This window comes from Eublepharis macularius, chromosome 6, assembly GCF_028583425.1.
Source record: "Eublepharis macularius isolate TG4126 chromosome 6, MPM_Emac_v1.0, whole genome shotgun sequence".
NCBI classification, from domain to species: Eukaryota; Metazoa; Chordata; class Lepidosauria; order Squamata; family Eublepharidae; genus Eublepharis; species Eublepharis macularius.
In genome coordinates, this window is record NC_072795.1 from 96,388,310 (window position 1) to 96,414,924 (window position 26,615).

Sequence of the window (26,615 nt, forward strand, 5' to 3'; positions counted from 1 at the left end):
GCTTTTTTACCGGTTTGTGCCCGCCTCTACTTGTGACTTTCAGAAATCACTAGGGCACCACACTGTAGATTCCTTTATACAACCAAGCTCTACCCTTCAACAATTCACTATGAAGGCAACATACATAACTTCATTCCTTTTGTATAAACCAATATAGGAAAAGAGGCAGTAATGCTGCCACTGTTACCACTCCAGGCAAATGTTTGCTTATTATTTACTATTATGTTTGCTTGTTATGTCAGATCGGTTAAGCCAAGCGAACATGACAGAGATCCCAAGTGGCTCTGTACTTTTCATCTGGTCACTTTACTTATCCCTGTGAGAAATGTTTCACCCAATATATCCAAGAAATCCATTTGATTTCTTTAGAATTTCTGCTAAGGCCTTCTGCAGCCATATTATGAGAGTGATTGGTTAAAAGACATGGCTAGTCCCATAAGCACAGAGCTTCCTTACTAGAACCCAACAATGGGCCTATCCTGACAATTGCCAGGACTGACAATAAAAGCTAATCACTCTGTGGACTCAGTCCAGAATACAACAGCTCCCAAAGCTTTTATAGCTAAAAGAAATCTACTAAAAAGCAGAAGGCTCTAATAAAACATGAAGGGTTCTATTACATTCAATGTTTGCCAAGGCATACTAGCTTTAAAAAATTGTTTGTAAACACAGTAAGAATTATATTAGATCATTATTCCAAGAATTAGGGAAACACTAAATATTTCTAATGTGTTTGGAAATCTTCTGAGTCTAGTAAAACAGGTCATGACTGTGACACATCCTCATATGTGTTGATAAGTACTAGTGAATAGCTATGCATTTTTCAAGTCGATCGTTAATACTGTTGTCAAACTTTTTAATTTTGCTTCTTCATTTTCTGGGGTTTTTTATGTACTGTGTATGCTTCTGCCTGTCTTCATCATTTATAGAGATAATATACATATAATATATAATGATGATGTACAGTTGCACAGATAATTTTGAAAAATAAATACTTTTTATGGAGGAAGAAAGAGAAAATGGCACAAAAATAAAGAATTCCAGGTTCAGTTTGAGCAAGGTTGAAGCTAACTCAAGCTGGAAGTTTAAGGTCAAACCAGCAAAGATGAGAATTTGAAATTATCCGTCTGTTGTTTCATACCTGTAGTAAATCAATAGGTTTATTAACAGCTAATAGCACAAGCCTGTACCCTGCTTGTGACCTTATTGTGGGCCTTGTGGAAAATGATTTGCCACTGTGGGAAGCAGGATGTCGGAACAGATGTATCTTTGATCAAGGGTTTTCTTATGCATACAGATGCACTGTTATTAGGGATCCTATTCCCTTGGTGGGGGTGGGGGACCCCCAGCTATCACCCTCCACCCCCTGCTTCCACTTACCCGGTCAGTGGGGGAGAAAGGTATGGGAATGGGCCTCCCGGGTGCACTCCTGGGGCGGGGCGACAGTGTCACTGATGTCATCGCACCACCCTGAAAGCACTCCTGTGCTTCACCACAGGCTGATTTGGGCCCCAAATGAGCCTGCTGAGAATTGCAGGAGCACTCCTGCGCCTACACAGTGATGTCACTGGAAGTGATGTCATTGGAAGTGACGTCATCATGCAGCTGTGGGCCTCTACATGCTGAATATATCATCAGGACAGGAAGAAGGAGGTAAGAGCCTGTTCTCCCCCCTTCCTGCCAGGAGGGTAAGGGGACCTGGCAACCCTAACAGTTATAGAACATGTTTCCAAGGAATGCTTGTAACAATTTTCTGTGACATTTTAATGGCTGAAATCTAAATCAGTTTTGAAAGATGTTTTATCTTTGGCAATTTTGTTTGCTACTTTGGCTGTTTTCCTACAAAAGGGATTCTAAAATATTATAAAATAATGAATATACAACTGGTATTTGGTGAATATTTTGGATGTTGTTTCCCTACTTTTAAACATATTTCCTAATTAATTTATGGCACTCAACACCTCTCCACATGCCAGTTCCCATTGTAGTGGCTAGCTAGGCCTGGTCTATAAATGCAGCAGAATGAAATGGTAGTAGATTTGCCAGGCCATGCCTGGCAACTGATGGCAGGGTTGGGGGTGGAGACATGGGAGGCAAAATTGCAAGTGTGACAACATCAATTCCAGGGAAAACCCAGAAGTAATAGAAGTCAGCTCTAGGAATCATGAGAAACAATATGATAAAACAATTGAGTTTCCAGTGATTCCAAGAGCTTCTTGTCATCACTTCCAGATTTCTCCAGAAGTGACATCATCATCAAGTACTAGGCAGCTCTATATTGACTGTACTGCTTTCAATTGCTAATTGGTGATCACTAGAGATGGGCACAGACCGAAATACAAACCAAAGTTCGTGACGAACCAGGCCGGTTCATGGTTCGTGAACCTGCGGTTTGTCAGAGCTCATTTCTGACAAACTGCCAGAAACTTTAGGCTGGTTCATTTGGTTCATTTTTTGGTTCATCACTGCAGACAGCCTGGTGCCGATCAATCAGTTTCCTAGGCAACAGGGGATGGACTTCCTGCAGACCTTCTGCTGACCCAGAAGTGGCCTTCTGCTGGCCCAGAAGTGACCTTCTGCTGACCCAGACATGACAATTTGCTGACCTGGATGTGACGTTTTCATGAACCAAACGAACTGGTTCATGAACCGGGGGCAGGTTCATAAAAGTTCATGGTTTGTGAAATGCAACAAACCACGAACTGCACTGTTCGTTTTTTTTCTGGTTCGTGCCCATCTCTAGTGATCACATTTTTGAATGATCCCTTATATATATATTTTAAAAACCCTCTTGGACATAGAAGAACAGCATAGTAGACAAAGGGCCTAGGTTAGGATCTTTCTTCTTGTTTGTTAGGTCCAGTTACCATTGTTGTGTGGCTATGGAAATAGTGTGTCATGGTCGGGGTCCCCTTTAAAAAAAATTTAAATGCAGCATCTAGGTTGGCTGTTAGTTTTCTATTTCTAGGAAATATTTTGGTGGAGGATCATTCAAAATTGCATCCCATATCTGCAGTCTAAAATGGTGGAGGCCATTCTTATTCCTCTTCATGCACATATCTGGCCATAGGCTACGAAGGACAAATCTAAGCTGACAACAGTATGGAAAGGAAATATGGTGATGATGCTTCCATCTTCTTTCTTACATCCTGTCTCTATTGAGCTCTTTAATGCCTCATGAATTGAACATAAGGGTATGTTTTAAAGGGAGATGGAAACTTCATGCTTAGGTATGAGTTCAGGGGTTAATGTTGTGATGAAGACTCTATGTCTGTCGTAGATGTACGTAACACAGGTTATCTTGATGGTGTGCCACTTCTGGAAATGTGAGTCAGAATCGTTTCCTCTGAATAACAGCTGATGTCGAAGATCTCTGACAGAAAAAAGTGTTTTCTTTCATCCATGTTCCTTTATGAAGAGATACTGGGGTTGAATGTGGAACTTTCTCCATTCAAAGCATGGGCTTTAACACTGAGCCCACACAGCACATTCTGGGGTGATTTTACTTTGACCTGTGTAAACACTGGCACTTCTACTTTCAAAATTACTCCTCCAGTGCTTCAGCATTGCTTTCTGCACACTAGATATGTCTCCTAATGAGAATCTCCACTAGCCATTTCATTAGTCATGCTCAATAGGTTGGCTTTGGCAGGCAAAACTTAGGACTGTGGTTGTCACTAGCAATGCCCAGTGGCTTAGGTAAGCCATAGTGCAATCCTAAAAGGAGTTACACCCTTCAATGCTTATTGAGTTCAGTGGACTTAGCAGAGTATAAATCTGCTTAGGAGGACTGCAATACTACTGTTTAAGAGATCACCAAGGTTTCAAGCTAGATGGAGAACATTAATCAATAGCTCCATGAACAGCTGTTTTCTGGGCATGACCCTTGCTGCTCAGGTAGCAACACAGAACACATCAGCCATTGTAAAAGGTTAATGACTACAGTGCAATGGGCTGAAGTTAATGTCAGCCAGGGTGTTGCTTAACAGGATGATAATTGGATAACAGGTGAGTTTCAATTAGAAGCATTTAAAATGTGAGTAGCTGAATTAGCATGGCTATAAGAAGTGTAAATAAACATTAAGCTATTTAACCAGCTATTTTGCTCACTTGTATTACTAAAGAAATTGCTATAGGACTCTGATTCTTCTATGTCTGAAAATAATGGTTTCTGGAGCTCAAAATTCATTAAAAAACGCAGCCTCCTTTGACAAATGAAATGAAACAAGGTTGAGGCCCAGTTTCTATAGTCTTAGCCTGAGGTGATTCATAGACACATGTACTTCACTCAACGTTTTCTTCTTAGTTGTCTTATCACTTGATGGTTTTCAGACAAATGTGTAGGTTTTCTCCACTGAAATTTGAGATGACACTGGGTTAAGTGAATCTTTTATATATGTTCATGATGGAATGGGCATTAAATGCAAGGGTATCCTGTTTATGGAGGCAGCTGAGAAACCCAGTCTCTGCCTGTCTTTTGAATAGGGTCACTGCCCAGATCCCAGGGATCATCCTAATTCTGACGTAACAGTGCATTGAAAATTGATTCATTTTGAGAACTGTTTCCTGTTAATTTTAAGGTAAAATTGTTTTGCTATGAAGAAACAGAAACATCCTACTGCCCAAGATCCACTTAGTGGATCTTTCCTGGTTCTATTAATCAGCAACTGCTCAGAAGTCCGTAGGAAAAAAAAAGGAGGGGGTGTTGAGGGAGGGAGGAAAAAAAATAGAGAAAAGCAAAAAGGTTAACTAGTGGTTGATTAGGATGGGCAAGTGAGCAAGTCTGTTAAATAAAAATAGAAGTAGAATACCAAGACTGGATCCCTTTTCTATAGTTGTAGAGAACCTAAAGGAAGCCTCCTTCCCTCAGCTGTGGTGCAAGCCAATCACACTTCCATCCACCACAACCTGATGGCCAGCAGCTACTCAGACAAGGTGAGGAGAATCCCTTGAGCGATGTATTGTCGAAGGCTTTCACGGCCGGAGAACGATGGTTGTTGTGGGTTTTCCGGGCTGTATTGCCGTGGTCTTGGCATTGTAGTTCCTGACGTTTCGCCAGCAGCTGACGTTTCGCCAGCAGCAGCAGCTATAACCAGAGGTGCTACACCTCTGAAGATGCCAGCCACAGCTGCTGGCGAAACGTCAGGAACTACAATGCCAAGACCACGGCAATACAGCCCGGAAAACCCACAACAACCATAATCCCTTGAGCCTTTCAAGGGCTATTGGCAGCAATAGCTGGTAACTTCCCCTCACCAGCCTCTCCATTCAAGGCACAATAAGAAACCCTGATGAAGGCAGAAAACCTTCCTTTGCAGGCAACAAAATTACAGTTCTCAGGGCAGATTATTTTTCTTCTCGGCCTCTGAAATATTGTGTAGAGTTGGTCACAGAATAGTTGAAAACCAATGGTAATATCCTCCAATTCAGAGAGATATTTTTTGAGGGAAGCAAAGTAGTCTGGCTCTGTGTGTCTAGATATGAATAAAAGTTGTGCCGCTAATGAACACATGGGACTTTTACACACTTCTTATCTCAAGGTGTGGCACCTTGCTGTGCTTTATCCCAAAGTGATTTGCCCCTGCTGTGTTAACACCACAGGATACTTGACTCTGGCTGTTTTCAAGCCCATAAGAAAATATTGTCTATAACAGCACTGTGAAGATCATTTTTCTTCACGAAACCTTTATTATTATAGACTATCAGGTTGGCCAAAGAATATCATTATTCCCTTACATACCTTTTGGTTGAGTATTATCTCAACATGACCTTAAAAACAGTCCACAGTGAATATCAGCGAAGCAGATTAATGCACCACAAACAAAATTGCATTGATATAGAAATTAATCTATAAGGTGATTATTGCTACTGTTACTGTTGATAGCAACAATGATCTTGCTACCATCACATGTGCCTGGATAATCCCCAGCAAGATTACTTTAATAGGCTTGATGTGCAAAGCTTTTGAATATTGTGCCGAAATGCTCATTGGTCCAGTACATAGCTAGGGAAAAAACGAGCTAAAATTACACAGGGAACTCACTGGTTCACCTCATTAAAGCAGCTTCTGGAATACTGAACCAAATCCAGGAAACAAGACTATAACAACTCCCCACCACCACCTGCACTGAAAAGTTTGGATTTTCCATTTCAGAGCTTACAGCTCAGAGGTCATGCAAGCCTCTTCTTTGGAGGTTTTTAAGTTTAGGCTAGATGGCCATCTGACAGCAATGCTTTTTCTGTGAACTTAGGCAGATCATGAGAGGGAGGACAAAATTGGTTACATCAGTGCTTAGTTCTCGTGGCCTTCTTACATGCCCAGGGTAATGCCGATTGCCATCTTGGGGTCAGGTAGCAATTTTACACAGGGTTGTTTGGCTAGGGAGCCTGGAGGTGTTTTGCTATCTTCTGGGCATGGAGCAGGAGTCACTGCGGATGGGGGGAGGTAGTTGTGAATTTCCTGCCTTGTGCAGGGGGTTGGACTAGATGACCCTGGGCATGACCAGAATGTTTGGAGAACCTGTATGAACTGTTTGATTATTTTTGGAAATGGGAGAAACCTGTTAGCTGTCCATCGTGCTTACAACTGGATTAATTGTGGCTACAACTGGAATAATTGTGGAGAGTTCCCATCATACCATACACTTGACTTAATTTATGGATTGTTATGTTGTATATTGAATTTGATTAGAGACTATTGTATCAGAGATTTATTTTGCTCAGGCTTCTCTTGTGGTACTGTATAGTTAATACAGCTATGTTAAACAGCTATGGTTTTTTGGAGAATAGGCACTAGCACTTTGCATATATATATATATATATATATAAATGTACTGTTGTTAAGTTTACTAAGCACATTGCACTTATTACAGCTCCTTGTATATGTGTGTGAAACTGATTTTGATTGCCTGCTCGTGTGTTTAGACCTGGTTGTCTTTAAACACTACTTTGCTTTACATGCATTAAATGATATATGAGGTATATTGATATTATATTTACTGAAGTTGTCATTTATTTATTGGGTTGACATTGCATTTTCATATTTATTTAGTTAGCTTGTCATGGCATTTTCTTGTTTTGTTTCTGCTTACTGTGACTTTCTCCCTCACATTGTCACTCACGCATGCAGGCACACTAAAGTCTTTCCAGATCAGTATTCTACATGAAAGGACTGATCTGGTAAGATTTTTTTTTCTTTCTGCTTATCCTCCTATGATTTCTCCACTTTCCTTTTCATTCAACTCTGGATTAATGGTTTTAGATTTTTCTGTAAAGCTGGTTTTTTTTCAGGTTTGTAGAAAGATCTGTCTTGTTTGTCCATGGCCCTAAACTCTGGATTTAAGTATCCACAGATGGGCCATGCTGAGAACTAGATATACTGATTGGACAAACAGGTCAGCCTAAAAGAATAGATGAGCACAGATCTGACATAAACATTACAAATGTTCAGAAACCAGTGGGAGAATATTTCAGTTCCCTGTATGGGGGTGGGGGGAGGATAGCCCCCGGATCCTTATACTTAAGAGGTGAAAGGGAGAGACCCAGCTACAGGAGCCTGCCTGATAGCCTGTACATCAGAATTCAGCCCTACCCCTGACAACCGACAAAGCATGGCAGTATACCATCCATGTGATAGGCCTATCAAAGTTGGGCCTGGCCAAGAGTCCAGTGGCACACTGAACCCAGAAGGACCAGGTGAGGGAGGAACCACCAATGCACACAATGGCCCAGAGCCTTAGCGTGCTGGCATCAGGTGGCTGGGAAGAGGTGGGGCAGACATTTAAGGGGGTGGTGGTGGAAGGCAAGGCTGTAGGCAAGCCCAGTCACACCCAATTGGCAATAGCTCCTACCCATCAACCTGGGAAAGTGGAACAACCCTCAGGGAAGCAAGGAGAGGAAGGGGTGGGCATCCTTCATACGGGCCAAAGACTCAGGCCTGGGAGAACATGTTAACCTTATTACAAGCTAATTGACTAGACTACGTGGGTGGACAGAAGAGAGACAGAGGAAGAAGATGGCCTAGGGTACTGTTAACCCATTCTTCTCTCCAGTCTGAGACCTGTCAGAGTCTCCATAAGTAAGCTTTGTTTTTTTTTTTAATTTTTATTGGTGAGTACATAGTTATTACATACATTCCCCATCATACCTAATTTATTTCAACCCCCACCCTTTCCCTCCCCCCTCCTTATAGACTTCCAACAGCTTTCCAGCCCTTAACCTATCTTATTACTTAACTTATTTTCTATTAAATTCTTCTAAATCATATATGTATTATATCTCTTACTCTAAGCATATTCAAATTCTCTTATATATACTCTATCAAATCCACTAATATATCCATTCTCTACATCACTATTTAAACTGTATATTTTTGATAAAGTCTCTTAATAGTAATACTAGCTTAGGTTAATTAATAGCTAAATTTTCCCATTAGTGGTAAAGTTACTTCTCTCTTCTATTTAAGAAATCACAAATTAATAGTTCTCAAACTGCCACAGTCCTCTTTTCACATCCCATTTTTTTTCTAGATATTGTTTCAATTTCCCCCAGTCTGCAATATATTCTCCTGGATCAAGGTCTTTGAGTTTTCTTGTCATTTTATCCATCTCCACCATGTACAGCAATTTGTAAATCCAATCTTCTGTAGTTGGTATTTCTTGTACTTTCCATTTCTGCGCATATAAAAGTCTTGCTGCTGTAGTCATGTAAAATAACAATGTTCTGTACTGCATTGGAACATCTTCCATTCCCAAGTTCAGTAGCAGCAATTCTGGGTTCTTATTTATTTGGGTTTGCAAAACCTCATTAATTACTTTAATTATATCTCCCCAGTATTGCTTAGCTACCTCACAAGTCCACCACATATGGTATAATGATCCTTCATGCTTTTTACATTTCCAGCATCTGTCTGACATATTAGTATTTCCTTGCGCAATTTTCTTTGGTGTTAGATACCACCTGTACATCATTTTATATACATTCTCTTTAATATTTGTACAAGTTGAAATCTTCAGTGTATTTTTCCACAAATGCTCCCAAGCTTCCATTGTTATTTCTTTATGAAAATTTATTGCCCATTTCACCATCTGGACTTTGACTGTTTCATCTTCCGTGTGCCATTTTAGAAGTATTTTATAAATTTTCTAGAATTTTTTTTACCTTCTTGTAAAATGACTTCTTCTAATTCCGACTTTTCCTATCTTATTCCTCCTTTTAAAAAGTCCGAGTTGTAAAGATCTCTGATTTGCCTATATTGAAACCATCCATAATGAGGATATAACTCTTCTTGCGTTTTTATTTTTAACCTTTTATGTTCCATTATTGTTATCTCTTTATAGGTTAAACATTGTTGTTCATTATAAACAGCTCTCGGATCTATTACTTCGTATGGTACCACCCATGAGGGGATACCATCTTCCATATAGTCTTTGTATTTCTTCCAGATTGTGAAAAGGCTTCTTCTAATGTAATGATGCAAAAACATAGAGTCCGCTTTTACTTTGTCATACCACAGATATGCATGCCATCCAAACAGTTTTTTATGTCCCTCCAAAGCCAGCAATTTACGGTCTTTTAGCATTATCCAATCTTTTAACCATACCAAACATATTGCTTCGTAGTATAATCTTATATTTGGCAGTTGCAGACCACCTCTTTCTTTCGAATATTGTAATACTTTCATTTTCCATAAGTAAGCTTTGGAGGGTGCGTTCGCCCTGACCAACCCTGATGAAGTGGCGGGTGTTCATAGTAACAAAGTGACTGATATTGTCTTGAATGCTCAAAGCATGAGATAGGAGGTACCATTTTGGCCACTTTCTTACTGGTAATCCTTACCAGCCCATAGCAAGTCACCCTTCTCTTGGTGCCACCATTCTTCAACCAAAGAACTTCACATGGAGACTTGCTAAAATTAATGAATAAGTTTATTTAGTGCTCAGTCACAGTTATGAATTTCCTTTACAATACAAGTATTTAGAGAATCTGGTAAAATTATGTTATCACCAATGACAACTCTTATGAAAGCAAAGTACTTTTCATGTACGCATCAGAGGTTTAATTTAATTTAATTTAATTTAATTTAATTTAATTTAATTTAATTTAATTTAATTTAATTTAATTTAATTTAATTTAATTTAATTTAATTTAATTTAATTTAATTTAATTTAATTTAATTTAATTTAATTTAATTTAATTTAATTTAATTTATATTCCACCCTCCCCACACCAGCAGGCTCAGGGCAGATTAAAATTTAAATAAATTTAAAATACATCTAACAATTACACAGCTTAAAATTATAAATAGAGATGGGCACAATCCACATTAAGATAGAAAAAAACCCACAATAATGGCGATCACACGATCATGATCCGGCGGATCATGATCGTCTACGGCCAATGATCCAGCGATCGGGAAAGGCCTGGATCATTGTGTTCAGGCTCGGATAGGGGATCCAGACACTCAGGCGCCAGCAATTTATTCCCCTGGCAACGGAGCCAGGGGAAAGCCTGAGCTCTGTTTGCCCTCCTTCTGTCGCCCTGGAAACCTGAATGGAAGCCCAGCTTTCCTTGATCAGCAGGGCTTCCTTCCAACCATGGAGCAGCAAAGCAGTCACAAGTTGGGAAAAGACACCCAGGGGAGGGAGGGGGAAGGGGGTGTTCTGTAGCCATGGCCACTCCAATCTCATCCCTGCAAACCCTGATAGGCAGCTCTGATGGCCAAACACAGACCTCCTGTGTTGCTGAATGGGACCTGAGGGGAGGCGGCTTGTCGCCGCCTCCCTGTGCCTGCCAGGCCCAGTGGCTGCCGCCAGCACCCACCATTCATGTATTGCTGGGAATACCAGCGTGCTCCAGTTTGGCCTGGCGGGCAGGCACATGGGGAATGCTGCTGGCAAGCTGCCAGACCCCCCGCCCCCTGAGGGGAGGTGGCTTGTCACCACCTCCCCGTGCCCACCAGGCCCAGCAGCCACCACCACCACCCACCTTCCCACATAGCTGGGAATAGCAGCGTGCCCCGCTTTGGCCTCCACGATCCACGATCCACGGATCGGGAATGGGAGATGCTTGGTGTGGATCGTTAATTCGGGATCGTCGCCAGCACCAATCCACGATCAGCTGGATCGTTAATTTTTTTTTGGATCGTGCCCATCTCTAATTATAAATATATAAATGTCCTAACATTTAAAATACATATATATACATACACGTATACTCAGCGGCATAATAAAATGCACTATATGCGTACACAAGGCACCTCCCTTTCACCTTCACCAGAGCATTTATAGTGGTGCTCAACAGATGGCGGATATCACTAGTGGGGAGGGCACAGACCATGCTCGACTGGATGGGGAGGAGCTCTGCCTAGCATCAACCATATGCTTGGTGGAACAGCTCTGTCTTACAGGCCCGGCGAAAAGACAATAAATACTACCCAGCCCTGGTCTCATTAGACAGAGTGTTCCACCAGGCTGGGGCCAGGACCGAAAAGGCCCTGGCCCTGGTCGATGCCAGGTGGGCCTCCCTGGGGCCAGGGACTTTCAGCAGATGTTTGCCGTTAGAGCGAAAAGTCCTCTGAGGCTCATATGGGGAGAGGCGGTCCCGCAGATACGCCTATCATGGAAATGTCAATAACCTTTTTCAGTTTTACAACTTTATACAGGATTAATGTAAAACTGAAAATATTTCATTTAAGCCCAAACCTAAGATTAGGGGGATTTTTTTTAAAGAACCACTAATAAATTACCCTGTATCTCACTTTCTATATTTGGAGGAAAACTGTCATTCAGTTCAGTTAATCATTGTACCAGACATTTAACTTTTGAATTATAATAGGAACAGTCTAAACAAATTATGGGAACTAAGTATAGTCACTGCAAAGCATCAAACATTAGATACTTCTGGGAGCTATTCTAGAGGTTTGTTTCAATACCTAGCAAGGAACTTGCACGTTTTCCCCTGTGCAAATCCTAACATGAAACTAACATGCAGAGGTAAATGCTTAAAATGCCTTTGATGTGCTGTGTGTGTTTAAAAATGAGATTTTATTTCATATAGAATTTAGAAACTTCATGTTTGTTTGAACTGTCTCTATTTTTGTCTTGAAAAGAGATTCAGTTTTGTGTGGTAGTTGAAGTGTTAGACTATAACTGCGAACACTTGGGTTCAGATCCTCAGACTGTCATAAAGTTCTCTGGATGGCCTTCACTTTGCTCCCTGTGTTGTTCTTGAGGTTTAGGGCATGGACTGGCAATTGGTGGGAGAAGAAAGGGAAGGTAGCAACTTACTGGGAGGAGGCATGATTATTGTTCAAGAACACAGAGGTTTGGGCCCCAAACTCTATGTTTTTCGATGAGTGCTAAAGAATCATCCCCTGCTCAGTGCTGTCACTTCCAGGTCATGCCAGAAATGACAACATCACATGGGAACAATGACGCCCCCCCCCCCTTTGGCTGGCCTACTTCTACCCACAAATCATCTGAGGATCAGCAGGCAATGGCTGGAATCCCCAGAAGATTGCCTGCCATAAGCTGGCATTGGGAACCCTATCCCATACTTAAGGAATGGCAGCCACAAAATGGAGAGATGGAATTATATGAAATGAACTTCATTGCAATGCATAATGCACTTCCATGGGGGATTACTATAATTAATTTAATAACTTGTTTTACCTAGATGCAAACTCATTACTACACATTTGGATTTTCTAATGAGACTAAAGTCTGTTTCATATTCTGTTAAGGAAGCATTTTATTTATAAATATTAAATTAAAATGGAATAACTTTAAAAGGAAAAGTGGTAGTCACGTAAATAGCAGATGAATTTATTATGGTAAGTGCTATTTTAAAAAAAGGCTAAATGAATCCATGGTAATAGGACATTTTATTTTAAATGTTATCGGAACACCTTACAAGATTCATGCATGGGTTATTTAAGCACTTTAAAAGGATCTGAAATGCCTTGATATGAGAATTTGCTCCTGCACAATGCTGCATTGGAAAGTCTGTATAAAGAAGTTCTTTCCTTTGGGATTCCTTTGATCGATATCAGAAGTCAAATCCTGTGTGACTAGATCATCATTCTTCCCTTCAGAAAACATTAGAGTTTATTTGGCACCATCTCAGGAGCCAGTCTCTGAGTTTCGAATGGTGATATATCTTGTTTTATTGGAAGAGACCGTTTGAGCAACTTTTGAAATGCAACAGGAAGGGCTCAGCAGGAGGCTTCAGGAAGGAGACAAATAGGACCCCAAAATGGTAGTGGCATAGGTCACACAGAAATCTCTAAGGGGCTCTTGAGTGTCAACTGAAAGTACCTAGACCTCCCTGCAGCTTTACCATTTAAAGCATTCAACCCATGCAGGCACAGTGCGCTTAAAAAGCCTGCAAGGAGAAGACAGAGGATTAGTGATATGGTGAGAAAAACAGAATGCTAAGTAGGCATTGGGGCATTAAGAGCCCTGGGAGATTCACTAAGGAAAATCAGTGTTTAGGACTTGGATCAGAGAGCAGGGCTGGGCCAATAGGTTGTCACAGATAGGACCAAAAATATAAGGATCTTGACCAAAAAGATTATGGAGGATACTTATGCAGGTCAGAAATGGGGCTAACATGGTCTCTCAGTCAAACATGTCAAATAGAGAGTCCAGAGACCCAGAATATGAGAAGGAATAAGGGAGTAACAGAATAATATGGCCTTTAATAGATTACAAATAGTAACCCATATCACTGAATAATATGTGTTGTGGCCCAGGTGCAAGAAACGTCTGATAGTGGCAAGAATGTCTAACTAAATACAGAAACAAAGATATAGTTCAAAGATGAAGGGTTTAATGGTTGATAGCCACTTGATAATGAGAAACTTGTAATCAATATTTTGATGTTCTTGGTTATGATTAAAAGTAGTGAGAATACATTGACACAGCTTTTATATATTTTAAGAAAATACATGAATATAGATAACTTTATCTTACAATTAAACTGCTAAGAATGTGAGCCCTTTAAAAGGTGGGTCAGCTAGCTAGTATTAAAAGACAACTTTGAAAATCTATAAATACAGTAAACTGAATTGATCCTTGCTTGTAACCTGCTTACTTTTGGTCAGAAATAATTAATGGGCTTAAGTGATCAGTCTCCTTTAATGATGTATGAAAGATCAATGGGTGGCATTATTATATTCTTCTATGTTTGTCAATGGTAAAATTGGAGTCAGACTCCATCACTCCAGCCCCCAGTGCAACTTCTTCCTCCTCACCTGAGTAGTGCATGAGGAGTAACAGTAAGATAATAGCTGTGACTGTTGCTGCTGCTATCCCACCACCTCCTCTTCTTCTTTCTCTGCCATCACTGACACTGCAACTAGAGGTGTGAAATCCAGGATTCATGAACCAGCTAAATAGCTGGATTTATGCTGATCCAGCATAATCTGGTTATGCCGGTTCACACGGGAGAATCCTGAATCTCATCTGGGAAGCTGGTCTTTGACAGGTTGGATTATTCTGCTGCAGGCAAGTTTTATGCCATGGCAGGGGAGCAGCAAGAAGCCAGCATGAGACAGGAGGCAGGAGGAAGAGAGGATTTCCATGCTGCCCCTCCACTCTTGCCCAAGCTCCAAAGAGCCCTTCAAGCTGCTACTGCTACCTTTTAAACTCTGTGACTCTGATGAGTGTCACCCCTCCCTTACTTCAGTTTGGGAGGATTCTCTGGTTTGACGTAGGTTTCCTTGCACTAGTTTGGTTATTTGGGGCTTTGTTGTTACAGCTTGTATTCAGAGTGGTTTTTGGCCAGAGGTTGCCTTTGCTTAATGTTCCTTTGCCCTTGAAAGCCTTCGCAATGTTTCACCCATAGGAAATAATGGAGAGTGGCTAGGAACACCTTGTTCAGAGACCCATAGAATCAGACCCTGATGTCCAATCATCCTGAAATGTGAGGAGTCTCTAGAGGACAAGAAGGAGTAGGATCCCTGCAAATTTGGTAGAGATTTCTTGAAAAATGTTTCCCCAGCCCACCCTGGATAATTTCCCCCATAGAGAATAAAGGCCAGATACATTTAAGGTTCTCTAACTGGATTAGAGTATCTGACACAGATTTCAGGGATACTGATTTTTTTTTTGGTATCACTGAAACCCAGATACAGATCACCTGGATTTTTGGGGGGTGCACACCCCTAACCACAACTACTGCTTATTGCTACCAGGCATTTCAGAGGAATGAGACCTGCCACTAATTAGAATACTAATTAGTAATAATTAAAGTACTCCTCCAGTGGATGCCTGTCATGAAGACATGTGTCTCATTACAAGTGGATGATTGTTTCATCACATGCAACCAATCACACATACAAATATTCTTTTTTTTTAAAAAAAATTAACTGTTGCAGGGTTGGGGCGGGGAGAGTTTTCTGCAAATGAAGCCTTCCTTACTTTGTGAAAGGAAGCAACAAACTAAACCAGGGAAAGAAGGGATATGTGGATTGCTCATTGGAAGATAAAACAAAATAATTGTATGAAACTCATTATAATAGTATGTAAAGAAATTGGATGCATTGTACACAGGATTTTTTTAAATGCTAGGGGCTAGTGCTGTCCTGACATGCTGCCAACATCCCTCCACCCATGGTAATCAGTGGAAAGGGGGGATGTTGGCAGCATGGTAATCAGTGGAAAGAAGTGCACCCATACCAAGAAACACCTACTTCAAAGGCCTGTAAAATTAAACCTCATTGTCCATGCTTCAAACTTAAGGAGACTTTAAATGAGAGAGAGGATTTACACTCTACGCAAATTTAGTGCCATTATTTTTAAAATAGCTGCCCCAGTCCAGACCTTCACATTGGTTCTCCACTGAAAAGAATGGTCCAGAAATTCTGGAAACCTCCTCTGCTCCCAAAAAACCACACATATTTGAATCCTGAATTGGTGATTTCCTACCTAGACATGGGCATGAACAGCATTACGAACAGAAAAAACACACGAACAGCCCGTTCATGAACAAGCCATTCATGAGGCTCCATTCTAAACGAACAAGTGGCCGTTGCAAACCTCGTCCATTGCCTCTATCAGCTGTTCGTCAAGCCAGACAGCCTGGGGCCCTTCAATCAATTCCCCTGGCAAGAGCAGGGACTGAACTCTGAACTCCTTCTGGCTTTCCTTCTGGCTTTAACCCTTCAAAGTACTTCCAGCAGAGAGTCCCATGTTTGCCATTGTTAAGAGAAAATGACAACAAATGGGGGGACACATGGATTATGCCTTTCCCGGGGTGCAATCTCTCTGAAACTTGGGGGGTCTTTGGAGGACAGTGAGGACCCTGAAAATTTGGTGGGTATTGGACATTGGGAAGATCAGTTTGTAACCCCTCAAAGTAGCTTCCACCAGAGAGTCACGTTTTTGCCACTGTGAACAGAAAATGACAACAAAGGGAAGGACTCATGGATTATGCCTTTCCTGGGATGCAATCTCCCTGAAACTTGGGGGGGGGGGGTCTTTGGAGGACAGTGAGGACTATTTCCCCTGCATGTTTGGTGGGCATTGGACACTGGAAAGGTCAATTTGTGGGGTGTTTAAAGGGCCCTGCCCCTTGCACATGGCAGGAAAGGGCCCTTAAAACTATCAGCTGGCATGTGGCAGGGGGGAATTCCCCCTGCCACCTGCCACCTAATAGTTTAAAGGGATCTTTAAGTGGCCATGAATAACGAACATGTTTTTGAACAGGGTCATGTTAGTTACTGTTCATTGTTCGTTGTTCGTAGATGGCAACGGACAATGAACAGCTTGTTTGGGTTTTTTTTCCTGTTTGTGCCCATGTCTAGTCCTCAAATATCAAGTATCATTGTAAAGGTTTCCCACCCAAATTTCATATCTGAAATTATAATATTTTTTTTCTCATAACATATTCTTACTCAGGAGTAGGGATGTGCTCAGATATTTTTGTTCAAATAATAATATTTGTATTCATTTTATTATTGTTATTACCTGGGTTCAGATTTTTTATTCTTTTCCAGTATGGAAACACTTTTCTAACTATAGCTTTTCTGCTTCCCACCAAATTTAGGGCAGAAAACAGCAGGAAAGGAATGTAAGAAAAACTCCCATCCCAAAAGAATAGATATTACGATATTCAAATCTCTTAGTTTCTTGGACTTAGACCACCATCTACTAATCTCAGCCCTATATTTTGACAATGAAAAAAACTAACAGAAATCTCACTTTCAAAATTTACCTCAATGGTTCCAAAGGGACTTCAAGGACATTTTAGCCAATCAAAGCTCCATTTGTAGTACTTTTAAAAAGCAAGGATTGACACCAAGTATCTAATATCTGCATCAAAGTATGAAGATCCCATGGTACATTTTGCCACAATCAGAATCATCCTGAAAACCATCTACTGCAAGAGAATTGGATTCACCACCTCCATTTAGACATGAAAGAGAGCTTTAATAAGATAATACATTGAAACAACCATTTTTACTTTAACTTGAGAGAAGTCCCACCTTTTATTTCTGAAAGTCAGAGTCTTAATAAAATAGAAAATTGTGTGTAGTTAAATATTGTACAAGCTTTTAGATTCACTCGAAATGCATCATTTTTCACCTCTGGTATCCCTATTATGAGCCATGTAATAGCTTTTCCTTGATAACTCAATAAAGTTGTATAACAGATAGAACCAAGGAGATTTTGGTTGACTTTTACCGACACAAATCAGAGAGAATATACTACTTGCAACACATCCAGATCTCGATAGTCCAATTTATTAGTGTTCAAACTACCAGCTCTATTCAAGGTTCAATTTATTACCCACACAGAAACCACATGGGATAGTCCAATCATACCAAACCTACAATGTTGTTCATGTTGCAGCAAATGGGAAACTTGCAGGAGCAGGCTAGGAACCAACATATATTCAGTATTTACATTATATGCTGCACTACTATATTAGTGTTACGTGTGTCTATTGAACCAGTGAAATAAAAAATATTATGAAAATATGTATCATACAGATTTTGCTTTTCTTACAGACCTTTCTTTAATTATATTGTAACACCTAGTATCGGCAGATGGGTTATACCCACACATTTGTCATCTTATTGTTCCCAGTACGTGTCTTCTTTCCCTGCTTTCTCTCCCTCCCTTCTACAGACTCCTGCTATCACACTTCCCACGTTAAAACCCATCTTATTCCTTCATTCACAATGCATGTGACCTTCACAATAAGCACAACCCTTACCATTTAGAGCTTCCTGTTATATGTTTTCTCCACTGCCAACAAATATTGAGTTGAGCTTCCCTTCCAGTGTAAATGCCTGCTCTGCTGTCTCTGACATCTAACTACAGCTTTAGATGTTTTTAGTATTTTTTAGGGTTTTTTTTTTTACTATTTTCTTCTTCCTCGTTCCCTTATCTGTTGCACTATTCCACAACCTCTGGGATTTCGCAGTCTGACCAGCTGTCTTCTCATCACCGCTTCAACAGAACCCTACACATCAATTACACCTCCAAACCACAAATAAATTACTCCAAAACACAGAGAATATTATAAAATCATGAGTCTTCCCATCTTCCACTTTTCAGGAGCTTTGCATCTGTTACAGTTCAAAAGGGTACAGTGCCTAGAAAGTGGCCATCAAGAACAAGGGAAGAGTTTGTCTGACCTGGGTGAGCTCTTCTTCATTATCCACTTCAAAAGAGTCCCAGAGTATGAGTCAATAAGGAGAAGCTTGTATTGGTTCCCCAATACAGAAACATGACTACCTCTATGTGTCCATGCAACAGGTCCAAGTGTTAGTGGTTCAGTTCAGATTTAATGTGAAACTATGGATTAATTTAAGTATTATTAGTTTGAGGAACTAGGATTCAGTCTGTGGATAGTTTCAAGACACTGATGCCATTAAAATAACTCATAAAACGCTGGCTTTATCAATCAGTTAGCAAGAGGCTGTGAAACGCTTCCATTCTTAGCTACTGTAGCCAGGTGTCTCTGTAGGTTGGGGCAAATAGGCAATACTGAGCAACAAACTAAAATTAAATCAGAATATCCATGTCATGTATCATGTGTAAACTTAGTAGATAAATCAATATCAATATCAAGAACGTGGTATTCTAATTAACCATAATAAATGACATCACCTGCTTTCATATTGGGGTTGTCTAGGGGAGCATAGACAGGTGGGGCACCATCAATGCAATGGTATTATGTCACTTCTGATAAAACCATAGACTTTCCAGCAATTCCTAGAGAGACATGACTTCACTCCTGGGTTTTTCCCAGAAGTAACATAATGATCTTGCACCAATTATGATATTTTAGTATTAAAGATTATTTTACTAGTTGACAAAGTGGCAGCAAACAGTGAGGGCTGCCAGTAGGAAGTCACTCACCAAAACAGGAGACTTGGCTACCCTAATTTTTAGACAAACATACAAATCATATATAGTTTAACTAAATACTTATGACATCAGAACCAAGCCATTATGGTAAAATATGTTGAAACAGCACCAGCTGACAAAATTAGCTAGAGATAAATCTATTATTGACTGAAATCTCCATCACAAATGTCAACTGAGTGGTTCAGTGCCAAAATATTCCTTTAGGATGTTACTATGAAACAGCTAGTTTTGTTTTGCTTGAATCCATTCCAAAGCACCCCATTGTCTTAGTTTAATGCTATGCCCAACAGAGTTGTGCAACCTGTTAGACCAAGTCCTTTTAGAAGGATACTCAGCTCTTTACACACTATGACATCTACACTGTGAAAGAAAAATAACTGGAAAAACCCAACACTGTACCAATACTTGTACTCAAGGAATGCTTAAAGTATAATAGAAATCAAGAGAATTCAGATCTTCATGGTGGTTGACTCCCTATGGTAGATATGATAAAATATTGTTGAAGGATAGTTGTGTATAAACCACATTTTTGAGGTTATAAAGGAAGTTTTGTTGTTTCTATTGCCTCTGGAGAAACTGTTGAATGCTATCGTATGGAATAAAAGTGCACTTTACTTTCTTATGTTGCAGTGAGATTTACAGTCTAGGACATCAGCTATGTTAGCGATGTTGTTTCCGTCATCTATTTTGAAAAGGTAACTGTAAGGGGGAGCGGGTAGGTGTGTGTATTTTAAAACTTACATCATGCAAAATTGTTTGCCAGTGACTCTTGTGGAGGGTTCAATAATAAAAAGAGAAAATTAGGAAAATACTTAAAACAGCTATAATCATAAACAGTGAATGAATCATGTTAAAAAAATTAGCAGCATAAACATTCAGCCAGCAAAAACAGATAACATTCCATAAACACAGTCATGGAAAACAACTAAATAAAGCCATCAGAGTATGACTGGGATGAAACATACAAATCACCCAAAGAAATAGCTTCTGCCTAGCATCTAAAAAGTAGACAAACTAAATGTCAAGTAAGCATATGTGGGGAGAAGGTTTTAGAGATAAGCAGCATTGGCCAGTCTTTTGAGACTAGCCGCCTTACCTCATAAAGAAGGCTCTCTGCAGTGCCTCTTGGACAAATACATTGAAAGCCAATTGATACAGCACTTGGGAAACAGATGAACTTTCTGGATCGAAAAATACTGTGCTTGAGATTATATGAGAGCTCTTGCTTATAAAGTGACGCATATGGAGATTGCAACAAACCTAAATGGTCTTCTGCACATTTCCACAGTCATATGCAACAACAAATGTTTGACTATTCTTCAACAAATCATTCATTGAGAGCAAAGAATCCTAAATAAACCTGAAATGATGTTTAAATGTCAATGAAATGAATAGCACTTTCATTTTCATAGGAATAGAGACGACTATAGTTCAGAAAAAGTTAAATGTCTTTAAGACTCATTGAAATCAATGGATTGTTACAGCACTTAAACTACCCTTATTTCTCCTTAAATTTTGGAGTTCCAAATTACCTTGTTTTCTGCCCATTGTTGAAGAGGAAATCACTATACATGCACAGTTTTCCAGACAGGCCAGTTCACAAAGTTCATTTCTAACTCTCATTCTCCTCCTCTTACTAATTGCAGCTATACACAATATTGAGGCTGATGCCCCTGGCGAAGAATACACAGACACAGCATTATTGGTTGAACAGGCCACAACTTTATTGATTACAGCCATTGGAGCATTGGCAGGGCATAGGGCAACAGATCCACTGCATCAAAGACCCACCAATGTTCAATGTTATGATTCCCCAGCATGCATTCTGGCCACTGCAGGATGGCAGGTGATGTATTGCTGCCCAGCCATTGCTGAACGGCCCCTGTCCCCCGGGAAAACACCTGCAATGGTCCACCCAGGCACGTACCATTTGACTCTGCCCCAGATCCCTTATGGAGACCCCTCAAACGTGGGGTGAGCTGCCCCTTCTGCACCACTCACCCCAGTGGATCCTTCCTGACCAATGCCTCAAAAACTGCCAACTACCTAAAGTTGTGAAAAGCCACCCCCCTCACATCCTGCAACCAGGGGAGAGTGGGCGGGAGAAGTGCCCTGCTTTGTCAGCGGCTGCCTGGAAATGGCAACAATCATGCAGGCTGACTGAAGGAGGAGCCCACCCTGCCTGGCACTCCTCCACACCCTCCATGCCTTCGCCTCGCCCACCAGCCTGGTACCTCAACTGCAATCGTGCCCATGGTTTAATAAAATACTTTAATAAAATACTTTAATCCTTTAATAAAATACTGCAAAAAGACAATGTTGATGATCAGTTCCACTGGAGAAAAAATGGCTGCTTTGGAGATTGGATTCTATGGCATTAATACCAGAAAGAGAGAGAGAGAGAGGATTTATTCTTCTTTCTCACTTCTGTTCGCTTGTTGCATGTAATTGAAAAGGAAACTGTGTTAAGGATTTAATAATATACTGTTTATTAAAATGAACAGTTCTTAAACCTTTCTGTTTCTTCCTCTGCTTTGAAGAACATCATTTCTATTGTTACTTTACTTAATGTTCTTATGCTCATTATGTAGGTGTTAATGCTATGGAAACAAGAAACATCCTTAAGGAAAGCGATAAGAAAGAGGAATGCAGAAAACAAGTTGTTTGTGAAAGAAGAAAGGGGTTTTTTTAAAATAAAAAACTACGACTTTTGAAGCAAAGATGAAAAAAGGGATTAAAATGGTTGGGAAAGTAACTATAAAACGGGGGGAAATTACACTTACTAGGAAAGCACATGTAAGCTTAATCAAAAAGACATGACCTCAAAACATTTGTTCAAGACAAATCATGTGTTTTCATTTGCATATTTCCTCAACTTGCCAATACAGAAAAGAGTTTTTTCTGCTTTCTAGGGATGTTTTCCCCATTTATATTTATCCCACTCCTCCAAGGAACTCAGGAACTACATGGTTCTCTTTTCCAACACTGTCCTCACAAAACCCCTATGAGTCATTCTAAAAGAGAGTAACTAGCCCAAGGTCACCTGGTAAGCTTCATGTCTGAATGAAGACTTGGATGAGAGTCTCCCAAGCCCTACTATGACAGTGACTACGACATCACTCTGACTTTTCCCACCATTTTGACTCTTGTGCTGGAAGAATTATGACGTTTTATCTTTTTTCTAACTCTGGACAAATAAGTTTCTCACTTGGGAGAAAAACAATTTTTTTTCAGAGTGCTGCTTCTACAGTCCATGTAGACAATGAATTTAGCCACCAGGGCAATTTAACTGAAGGGTAGGAGTACAAACCCAGCTCTCACTCCTCAAAGATGTTTGCAGGCCAATCAAACTGCTGATCCTCAGGCTTCATTTTGTCTCCCCATCCCCCACCTCACAATGAGCTACACAAAGGACAGTGAAGTGGCACTGTTCTTGGTTGTCTATGCTATGTGATAAGTTTCAGACACTTAATGGGATTTCACCACTTGCCTAGGTGAAATCTAAAGAAAGTTTCACATTTTAAAGCAATGGTTCAAGGCATTTTCACACATCAGTTGTCTGTTTTTTGGAAGAATGTCAAAACTAGAACTTTTTCCTTTTAGGACATTGTCACCTGTACAGAAGTAAACAATGTCTCCAAAGTACAGCCAGTTACAACTTACAGTTTCATTTTGCCACCCTAGTTGGAATAATGAGAAAGACACAAGGCTTGGAACTAAAGAGCCACTTTATTAAACATAACATCAACCATTAATACAGCAAGGGCCAACTAGCAGTACAGGTCAAGCCACGGGGTCACCCCTGGACCTCTGCCTTGACCTGCCTGGGCAAGTCCCGAAGCATCAGGTGTGAGCCATCCTATGGATGGCTAAGACCCGGCTGGCTGGCAAAATGGATCCCCCCTTTCAAGCTCCTAAGCCTCAGCCATACAGCAGTGAGGGAGGGACTTGCACATGGGGCTCCCCAAGGCAGTCTGCCCACGCAGCATGGCAGCCATCGAAGCAGTACCATCCACTCCTGGCAGGCCCCTCTTCCCCATCAGTGGAGAAGCACCTAGGGTGCTCACCGGCCCACTCCCTGTTCCCAAATTGTATCCTGCCAGTGACCATCCTAAGGTGGCTCCACCTTGTCAATTACCTCAAACCTCCGCAAGCAGTACAAGGTAGGCAAAAAACCACCTCTTCCCCATGCCAATTAGGGGAAAGGGGGGGGATTCCTACCTGGCTCTGTCAACAGCAGCCGGCTAATCCTGCACTACTACAGGGTGAGGTGGGTTTGCTGAGAACTCAGAGCAACTGCCAGCTGGCTGGGCGGAGATCCCTCATAAGGCTCCTGTCTCTGCCCCCCCCCTCTGGCCTGAGACCCAGATACCATGGAAATGCTCTGTCTCCTCCTCCTTCCAGGGAGGCAACGAGCACCCCCTGGCCTTATCAGTGGAAGCAGCTGGCCGGGAAGTCCATTTTTTGTAATAAAAAAAAGTACCCCAGGGAAATACAATCCCAGAAACCTATCAATTTTGCCACTGGGGTAATTTTTTCACCCTCATCCATGTAATCTGCTGGGGTAAAAAAAAAACCATGATTCTTTTCATTACACACTGTTCCATGAAAGTGATTTTAAGGTGCCTTTGGAGAACTAATGTTTATCTTGATTGCTTGACCTGATGGTCTAATAACATTTGAAGGCTAACATCCAGGGATGCCTGTTATTGAGCCTGAAATGCTAATGTTCCTGCTGCTGACCACAAATAAGGTCCATTTGAATGCAAATTTTGTTAGGGAGAGGCTAACTACATATTAGTTCTAGTTTCCAATCTCACAGCATGAATTGTTATATTTAATGTTTTTAAATGTTTTTAAATGTATTATTTAATGTTTTTAAATGTTTTTAAACATGTTTGTATTTGTTATCCGCCCTGAGCCTGCGAAAGCAGGGAGGGCGGAATATAAATATAATAAATTAAATTAAATTAAATTAAAATTAATTTAATTAAAATTAATTAATTTTCCTGGAAACACAAACATCCTGCAAGAGAAGATCGTGATGGCTTCATCAAGAACAGTCCGTTTTTATTTCTGATTGCTAAATACTTTCTCATGGTGTTCTCTCCACTGTTTGGATGCTTTAAGAAATCTGCAGGGCACTTTTTGAGATTGCTTCATGGAAAAAATCCCTCTCTCCACCATCACACTCCGCTTGTGTGCAGGTGCTGTGTATGTTTGTGTGCACAACTTTTGTGCTAGGTAGCATACTTCAGAATGGGCAATTGTTTTGATATGGCTGCTGTTGGCACAAGTGCGGATTGAGTAACACTCAGTATTTCAGTCTATAGCTGTATTATATTTTCATTTCAGGGTGGAGGAGTCACACATTTGAGTCTTGAAGAGGTCCTCAGAATGGTCTTGAGCAGTGACTAAAAATGATCACACTGGATCTGAAAATGAAGGGAACAGAAAACTGTTCAGAACTGGAAGACAACAGTCTTTCAGAACAATCCTCAGGCTCAAGTACATCCGCAGTGCAAAAGAGCAAGAGTCCAGTAGCATCTATAAGACTAGCAAAATTGGTGCCAGTGAATGAGCTTTCGTGAGTCACAGGCTGCTGAAATGAGCTGTGACTCTCAAAAGCTCATACGCTACCACCAATTTTGTTAGTGCTGGAATTTTTGCAAGTGTCCTATGTTCAGTCATGAAAGTTAAATTTTTATTCTGTATGTTTAGTCAGATAGCTAGTTAGCACAGGACCACTTAGCCCTCAAATGAAAGTTCCTTCCATAGAAAGGGAAGTCTTAAGTTCAAATGATCCAGTTTATTGAGGGCAATTAGCTAGCAACATATACTAAGGTTTTGTTGCTCTTTGTTGGTCTTTGTTCAGTGTCTCAGTTCTAAACCTATCTCAGTCTTTCTCTCTAACCATCAAGATGTAGCTAGTTAGATATTCTTTATTTTCTTACCAAATGTACCGTTTTTCCTGTTAGGTAATAAAAGTATTTTTATAGAGCTAAAACCACAGAAGTCTGTCTTCTTATTTCCAAAGCGCTAATATCAAACACTGCTACTTTCTTTCCTTTTAAATTATCATCACTAGCAGTTAGTCTTATAGGTGCTACTGGACTCTTACTCTTACTCTTTTCTACTGCTACAGATAGACTAACATGGCTACCCATCTTGATCTAAGTACATCCAAAGATGCTCCTGGAAGAGGCAGGTCTTGTGCCCATAGTCATCAAAGAGACAGAACAGCTAGAGGTGGGAGAATAGCAACCGAGTACCCAGCAGATCCTTTCCAAGGTGAACCGGCAGAAAGTAGCAATGCTGATGCCATGACAGGCAGAAATGGAAGTAATTGGTCCAAAGTTCCTAGAGCCAGTTCATTGTATAACATTGTACATGAATGTTCAGGGGCAAAAAGGGATCCCCAGAAAGACAGTGTTGGGAGTTTTTGAGCTACTGCTTACAGAAAACATTCTTTACCTCATCATTGTGGGGGAAAAAACCCAGAGAGGCAGAGTATGTATTCAGACAATGCAACAAAAGTAACTCTAGCAATGTGAAAGTATGTAAAGCTCTTGATGTTATGGATTTGAAGGCATGCCTTGGACTACTACTTCTGGCAAGGGTGTATCATGAACCTTTGAGGAAATGTGTGATGCATCATCAACAACAAGCCTGGAGAGATTTCATAGCAAACATACAAGAGAGGAAGGTAGAGCTGGAGACAAATGAGATGCATTCTGTGACATCTGGACTACATTTATCAAGGAGCTTCTAAAGTAGTACACATTAGAAATGGGCCTTGCCATAGATGAGCAATATGTCAAGTCCAGATGATGTTCTTTATTCAAACAATATATGTCAGGCAAATCTGACAAGTTTAGTCAAAAATATGATGGTGCTGTGATGCGGAGACATGATTATATCTTCTCAAATGAGAAGTTTACCTGGGCAGGGAACTTGGAACGTCACATGAATCCCAGATGCCATACCATGTGGTTACAACATTGATTGAACCTTGGAACCACAGTAGCAGAAATATAGTGGGGGATATTTTTTTTACAAGTACAGAGGTGACAGAAGCTTTGCTAACTACATGTTCTCACTGTTAAATGAAACAAGTCATATATCCCCTCTGCATTGTAGCCACTGAACCACTAACATCAGTATTTTGTTTTGACAGAGAGCATACACTGGTTTTTTATTTCTTCAAGAAATGTCTCTTTTCTACCATTCATC